A 7,612-nucleotide genomic window follows, 5' to 3' on the forward strand; every position below is an offset into this window, starting at 1 on the left:
ATTACGTTAATCGCAAGTGACTCGTTGAGATCGTCAAACGAACAATTTAATTTAACGCCTCATACGAGTTTTTTTTTTTCGTCATTTTGTCGCAAAAAAAAAACTAAAAAACGACTCGCAAAAAAAAATTTTTTTTTTTTCTTCTTTTAAATCTTGTACATTTTCTGACATGTGTACCATCGAAAAATGTCACATCCAAACGATCGAACAATCACAAAAAATCGTCAACGTACCATCTTGGAAAATTTTACCAGGCAACGACCATACCACGTTGAAAACTACCGGTTCTCGTCCGATCACCGAAGTCAAGCAACGTCGGGCGCGGTCAGTACTTGGATGGGTGACCGCTTGGGAACACCGCGTGCCGTTGTCTCTACTCTTTTCTTTTTTTATTAACATTTCTGATGTCAAACTTTTTTTAAATATATTTTTCACTATTTATATTTTCTCTCAGGAACTTATATAGTATGAAGACGAAAATTTTTAATTCGTTCGAGTTGAATTTGTGGTTCTGAAAAGAACCGATTTTTTTTTCTTTTTTTTCCAACCAACTTCCAAGCTGCTCGAGGAGGATTTATTTTGAACTGGTGTATTTGGTGACGGCCTTGGTTCCTTCAGAAACGGCGTGCTTCGCCAATTCACCGGGCAAAAGAAGACGCACCGCCGTCTGGATCTCCCTGCTGGTTATGGTCGAACGTTTGTTGTAATGAGCGAGGCGACTGGCTTCAGCAGCTATACGTTCGAAGATGTCGTTCACGAAACTGTTCATGATAGACATAGCCTTGCTGGAGATACCGGTATCGGGATGGACCTGCTTCAACACCTTGTAAATGTAGATGGCGTAACTCTCCTTCCTCCTGCGCTTCTTTTTCTTGTCGCTCTTCGAGATGTTCTTTTGAGCTTTTCCGGCCTTCTTGGCCGCCTTACCGCTGGTCTTGGGTGGCATTCTCTTCTAGTCGTCGAGTTAAAAAAACGTTTAAAAACAGAAAACGAGACAGACACGACGTGCACGTTACGACGAGTATACTCGATCTAAAACGCCGCACACCTAAAATCCCTCTATTTATAACGAGCGAGCGACAAACAGGCGCTCCGCCTTAGTTCGTCGTTCGACCATTGCCCTAACGAGATGGCGCTGTACCGACCATATAAATTTCTAGCCTTCGCCGCGTTCGGCATTTATTTCAAGCCGTACGTTTGTCAGTGCGCTTCGTGTCAGTCGCAGTAGGTGTTTTGCTGTTTATATCGTATAACAACATGTCCGGAAGAGGAAAAGGAGGTAAAGTGAAGGGAAAGGCGAAGTCTCGTTCCAGTCGTGCCGGACTTCAGTTTCCCGTCGGCAGAATTCATCGTCTTCTGCGTAAAGGAAACTACGCCGAAAGAGTGGGTGCAGGTGCTCCCGTTTATTTGGCGGCCGTAATGGAATATCTAGCCGCCGAAGTTCTCGAATTGGCAGGAAACGCCGCCAGAGATAACAAGAAAACCCGTATCATTCCGAGACATCTTCAATTGGCTATAAGGAACGACGAGGAGTTAAACAAGCTCCTTTCCGGCGTTACCATCGCCCAAGGCGGTGTCTTGCCCAACATCCAGGCGGTGTTGTTGCCCAAGAAGACCGAAAAGAAGCCTTAAATTTAATTCTTCGCCGCCGTCATCTCGAACGAAAAACAAAAACTTTTATAAAAACCATCTTCACATCGGCCCTTCTCAGGGCCAAAAATTCAACTCGAACGAATTGATTTTTTCGCCAAAATACAACAACCTATGAGAATCATGTTAAAAAGTCTTTTAGATATTTTAAAGTTAAACCGATCAATTAATTCATTATACGAGCGTAGACTGAACGGAAGATTTTCGATTACATTCAACCAAGAAAGATGATTTTTACGACTTTTCATCGTAATTTTTAGAAAAATTCAATGCCCGACTAAAGCACGAACTCGACAACTCTATCTATAATAATTTATTGATTATCTAATTCAAGAAACATTCCGATTCGTCGTAAATTTCTTCACATTTCGCACATTAATCTGTTAAGAACATACACACACACACCGGTCGCCTATACGTGCTCTCCGTCTCGATAATTTCTTGCAGCAGCAGTCGTCAGCGGTGAGCCGTAATACTACAATCAATCGTTTTATTTGCTATGAGATTTTGTTTCAAGTCACGTCTGAGGAGAGTAACTCTACCCCATATTGGACATAACCTCAAATATACTCTTCGTGGCAAAAACGTTCTTTTAACGATGGTCATTCTAACCTAAAACTGCTGTCAAAATTGTCAAAGTCGCCGCCTGGATCACAAATTAAAATGATCACTCACTCCGTACGATTTTCATTTCGATTTGAAGACAAACACACAATTGAGCAACATATTTAATTCGTTTGATTTATTTTGTGGTTCTGAAAAGAACCGTTTTTTTTTGTTTGTTTGTTTGCTTGCCTGCGGGGGGTTTGTTGTTATTCCTCTGAGGATGCGGATACACGTCATAAAATGATAAAATTAACCGCCGAAACCGTAAAGGGTACGACCTTGACGTTTCAGGGCGTAGACGACGTCCATGGCGGTGACGGTCTTACGTTTTGCGTGTTCGGTGTAAGTTACGGCGTCACGGATGACGTTCTCGAGGAAGACCTTCAACACACCTCTGGTTTCTTCGTAGATGAGACCGGAAATACGTTTCACACCACCACGACGAGCCAATCTTCTGATCGCCGGTTTCGTTATACCTTGGATGTTATCGCGTAGAACTTTGCGATGACGTTTTGGCGCCACCTTTTCCCAATCCTTTGCCACCTTTACCACGACCGGTCATCTTGATAAAATTAGGAAATTCTTCGTACAAAACGACGTAGCTTCGACCAAGTTCGTTATGGAACTAACGTCAAAATTTCATTCCGCGGGACTATTTATAAGTTACGGCAGCTCCACCTCGCGTTAAAAACGAATCCACCAATGGCGTCGCCGTATGACTCATCGAGTTTATAAAACGGCCGTTGGCGCGACGAAAATTTTCAGTTGACTTTCGAACGTTCGTACGTACGGTCGGTCGTTCGGTCGAAGCAAGCAAGCAAGCCACTACCTACGTTAATTCTTTTCATTTGATTCATCCGATATCCGAGATGGCGAGAACTAAACAGACGGCTCGTAAATCTACCGGTGGCAAGGCACCTAGAAAACAGTTGGCCACGAAGGCGGCCAGAAAAAGCGCTCCCGCCACCGGAGGTGTCAAGAAACCTCACCGTTACAGGCCCGGTACGGTCGCCCTTCGTGAGATTCGTCGTTATCAAAAGAGCACTGAACTTTTGATCCGCAAGCTGCCTTTCCAACGTCTCGTCCGAGAGATCGCCCAAGATTTCAAGACCGATCTCCGTTTCCAAAGTTCGGCCGTGATGGCACTTCAAGAAGCCAGCGAGGCTTATCTCGTCGGCCTCTTCGAAGACACCAACTTGTGCGCCATCCACGCCAAACGTGTCACCATCATGCCGAAAGACATCCAATTGGCGAGACGCATTCGTGGCGAGAGGGCTTAAATTTCCTCCATCCATCCATCCATCCATCCGATCCGACCATCTAGAATTAACAAATTCTTCATCTTCGAAGGTGTTAAAAGAAGAAAAAAAAAATCGGTTCTTTTCAGAACCACAATTATTTTCCAACGAATTGAAAATTTATCGTTCGCGCATGCAACTTTTTGAGATTGAAAAAAAAAAAAAAAAAAAAAAAAGTTAGGTTATGTGATTTATTCACAAAATTCGTACTTACATAAAACGATAAACTTTTGCTTTTTTCTTTCACATTAAATTTTCTTTTAACTGAGACTATTTGAAACATTATTATATAATAAAGTTTATCATTCTTTGTAATAACACTGTTTCGACAGTCAAATGAATAGACAAGAAAATCAAATGAAAGTATGTATCTCCTCAACAGAATGTGCATTGTCCAAGCGAATCTTTCGTTCGTTTCTTGAAAATAATTGTGGCCCTGAAAAGGGCCATTTATTTGTATCGATGGTGCCCCTACGTCGATATATACGATCGGAGCACGTTCCCGAAACCACCAGGACGTCGTCGTCGTTGAAAAAATTAAATCATCGTCGTCGACTTTTCACTTCTTTCTCTTGGGTGAAGCGGTTTTTTTCGCTTTGACGGTGACGGCTTTGGCCGTTTTCGGTTTCGGCGCTTTCGGTTTCTTGGTTGGACCGGCCTTGTTGGATTTCTTCGCTTTCGATGGCGTCTTGGGTTTGACGGGCGATCTGGAGGCGGCGCTGGCTTTCTTTTCGGGAGCGGACGCAGCCTTTCTAGCCTTCGATACGGCGACGCTCTTCTTTTCGGCGGCAGTTTTCTTAGACTTGGCCGAAGCGGCGGGGGCGGCCTTCTTACCGGCTTTTGAGGCGGATCCTTTTTCGGCGGACGTCGGCGCTGACGCGACGGAACGTTTAGCAACGCCCGTCTTCTTGGATTTCGCCGATGACGACGCGGTCGCAGCGGCAGATCTCTTTTTCGTGGCGGACGGAGCCTTAGCTGCACCGGTGACGGCAGAAGCCAACTTGAACGAACCGGAAGCTCCTTTTCCTTTGGTTTGGACCAACGAACCGGATGCGACGGCGCCCTTAAGGTACTTCTTGATGAAAGGCGCAAATTTTTCCGCGTCGACTTTGTAGTTGGCCGCGACATATTTCTTGATCGCCTGCAACGAAGAACCGCCGCGTTCCTTCAAGCCTTTGATGGCGTTGGTGACCATCTCCGAAGTGGGCGGATGAGAAGGTTTGCTTCTCGGATTTTTGGGCTTCTTCTCCTTCTTCACCGGTGAGGAGCCGGAAGTGGCACCGGCGACCGTCGAAGCTGCTTGATTTTCTACGTCGGCCATATTTTCGTCTATCGCGCGCGCGTTTTTTTCTTTTTATTATAGGTAGGCTTATTCTTCGGTGAAAGAACGAATGAACTTTACAGAACGAATTGGGCGCCAAAGTCAAAGTGTTGGCGCGTTCGAAAACGCGCGGACCGCGGACTAAACGAGAGCCTTCTCGTCGAGTTAGAAAATTCAGTGGGCCTCGAATACAGCTTTCGCGTGATGGCATCGTTCTCTTTACGCGAAGATCACCGCCTCCGGGTGCGGGAACATGAGCGATTCGGTCGGCGATGGCCTCCTGAATAACCTCAAGTTTTCCCGGACGACCAGCCGACCTCCAAAAGCGAACAAGGACCGATCGAACGTCGACTCGAACAAAGACCCTCCGAAACAAGGAGATGACATCCAAGTTCGACGCCGACGTTACGCGTTTTCCACGAATAACAGGAAAGTTCCGCTTTCGACCAGACAAACTTGGAAGCATCCTCTACAAGTTTCACGAACGAATCGGTCGAAAAGTACGTGCGATCTTTTCGAAAATCGCCTCGCAAAGAGACGCAGCACGGATCGGAGCGACGACCGACGAACCTGCAGAGTGTAGGAAAAAAATTCACAAACGGTCGAAGATGACGTCCGAGAAGGTCGAATTTTTTCAAGAACGAAGATAAAACCTTCGCCTTTCGTAGGAGTTGATTTTTGAAAACGATCTTGACGAACAGGTCGGAAAAAAAACGATGTCAATTTCGGACTCGACCATGAGAAACGAATTTGTACGACGAACGGACTTTTCGAACGACTTTTTTCGCAAAATCGACATTTTTTCCTCAAAAATTACCTCACACGACGAAATCCCATCATCGAAACATCACCGAAAACAGTTTTGACGGCGAAATTCTCGTCAATTTTACGAAAATAAAGGGAAAATCAGACGGACCACCGTCGAACATCCAGCGACGGGAACGGACGAGTTTTTTAATTTTTCTTGCCAATTCATTGCGAAAGAAGCAATTTTTCTCGACGAAACCATTTTATAATCATAAAAAAAACTCCCCAAACACCACAAACCAACAAAAATACGGAAATCTTGCATTGTTTGCATTTTTCAGACACTCTAAATAAAACTACGTCGATGTCGGCGGATTTTCAGTCGGTCGTCGGTCGACAGAAATCCAACGAAATTTTCATTTGTTCTTCTCAAAAACGAAAAACAAACAAATCAACAAAACATTCCCTACTATTAGTCGACATTTCGAGCAGAAACTACGAACGTCGAAAGATTTAAAAAATGAAATATGTAGGTGTGCGTGCGTGCGTACTTACTTGAAACTTTTTTCTTGTTTCATCGTCGCACTGGAACAAATTAAATTTTAATGCAATGTAAACGCGACCACACTTTCGACGAAAACATCTCTATGAATCGAACGACGTCGGAAAAAGAATAAATCGAGAAGAGAACAAATCATGAAACAACACACACCCACCCCGCCCGGCCCGGCCAGAGTGGTGGGAATTTCGATGAATGAACAGACAAAGAAACCAACTCTGTTATCAGTTCTAAGAAAGAAAGCAGGTAGCGGCGGCGGCGAACCTTCGACCGTACTACGGTCAGTTCATGAATTAACCCCGTCCGTTCGGAGTTTATTCATCTCCGGTCCGTGTCGGCGTTTACTTCAAGTGGGTGCTATTTCCATCTAAGCAAGCAAGTGAGTAAGTAAGTTCTCAAATTTTAAATTACGTTAATCGCAAGTGACTCGTTGAGATCGTCAAACGAACAATTTAATTTAACGCCTCATACGAGTTTTTTTTTTTCGTCATTTTGTCGCAAAAAAAAAACTAAAAAACGACTCGCAAAAAAAAATTTTTTTTTTTTCTTCTTTTAAATCTTGTACATTTTCTGACATGTGTACCATCGAAAAATGTCACATCCAAACGATCGAACAATCACAAAAAATCGTCAACGTACCATCTTGGAAAATTTTACCAGGCAACGACCATACCACGTTGAAAACTACCGGTTCTCGTCCGATCACCGAAGTCAAGCAACGTCGGGCGCGGTCAGTACTTGGATGGGTGACCGCTTGGGAACACCGCGTGCCGTTGTCTCTACTCTTTTCTTTTTTTATTAACATTTCTGATGTCAAACTTTTTTTAAATATATTTTTCACTATTTATATTTTCTCTCAGGAACTTATATAGTATGAAGACGAAAATTTTTAATTCGTTCGAGTTGAATTTGTGGTTCTGAAAAGAACCGATTTTTTTTCTTTTTTTTCCAACCAACTTCCAAGCTGCTCGAGGAGGATTTATTTTGAACTGGTGTATTTGGTGACGGCCTTGGTTCCTTCAGAAACGGCGTGCTTCGCCAATTCACCGGGCAAAAGAAGACGCACCGCCGTCTGGATCTCCCTGCTGGTTATGGTCGAACGTTTGTTGTAATGAGCGAGGCGACTGGCTTCAGCAGCTATACGTTCGAAGATGTCGTTCACGAAACTGTTCATGATAGACATAGCCTTGCTGGAGATACCGGTATCGGGATGGACCTGCTTCAACACCTTGTAAATGTAGATGGCGTAACTCTCCTTCCTCCTGCGCTTCTTTTTCTTGTCGCTCTTCGAGATGTTCTTTTGAGCTTTTCCGGCCTTCTTGGCCGCCTTACCGCTGGTCTTGGGTGGCATTCTCTTCTAGTCGTCGAGTTAAAAAAACGTTTAAAAACAGAAAACGAGACAGACACGACGTGCACGTTACGACGAGTATA

The 7,612-nt window shown here is 44.2% G+C and overlaps 2 non-coding genes across 2 annotated transcripts; both read left to right on the forward strand.

Moving 5' to 3' along the window:
- The first annotated feature begins 253 nt into the window (after positions 1–253).
- Positions 254–373, forward strand: LOC148165615 (5S ribosomal RNA). Its single transcript, XR_015771319.1, has one exon. It is a non-coding gene; the product is annotated as a 5S ribosomal RNA (ribosomal RNA).
- A 6,467-nt stretch (positions 374–6,840) lies between these two features.
- Positions 6,841–6,960, forward strand: LOC148165616 (5S ribosomal RNA). Its single transcript, XR_015771320.1, has one exon. It is a non-coding gene; the product is annotated as a 5S ribosomal RNA (ribosomal RNA).
- Positions 6,961–7,612: the final 652 nt, after the last annotated feature.

Source organism: Gnatocerus cornutus, unplaced genomic scaffold, assembly GCF_029298725.1.
Source record: "Gnatocerus cornutus isolate USDA-ARS CGAHR unplaced genomic scaffold, icGnaCorn1.1 ctg00000268.1, whole genome shotgun sequence".
Lineage (NCBI taxonomy): Eukaryota > Metazoa > Arthropoda > Insecta > Coleoptera > Tenebrionidae > Gnatocerus > Gnatocerus cornutus.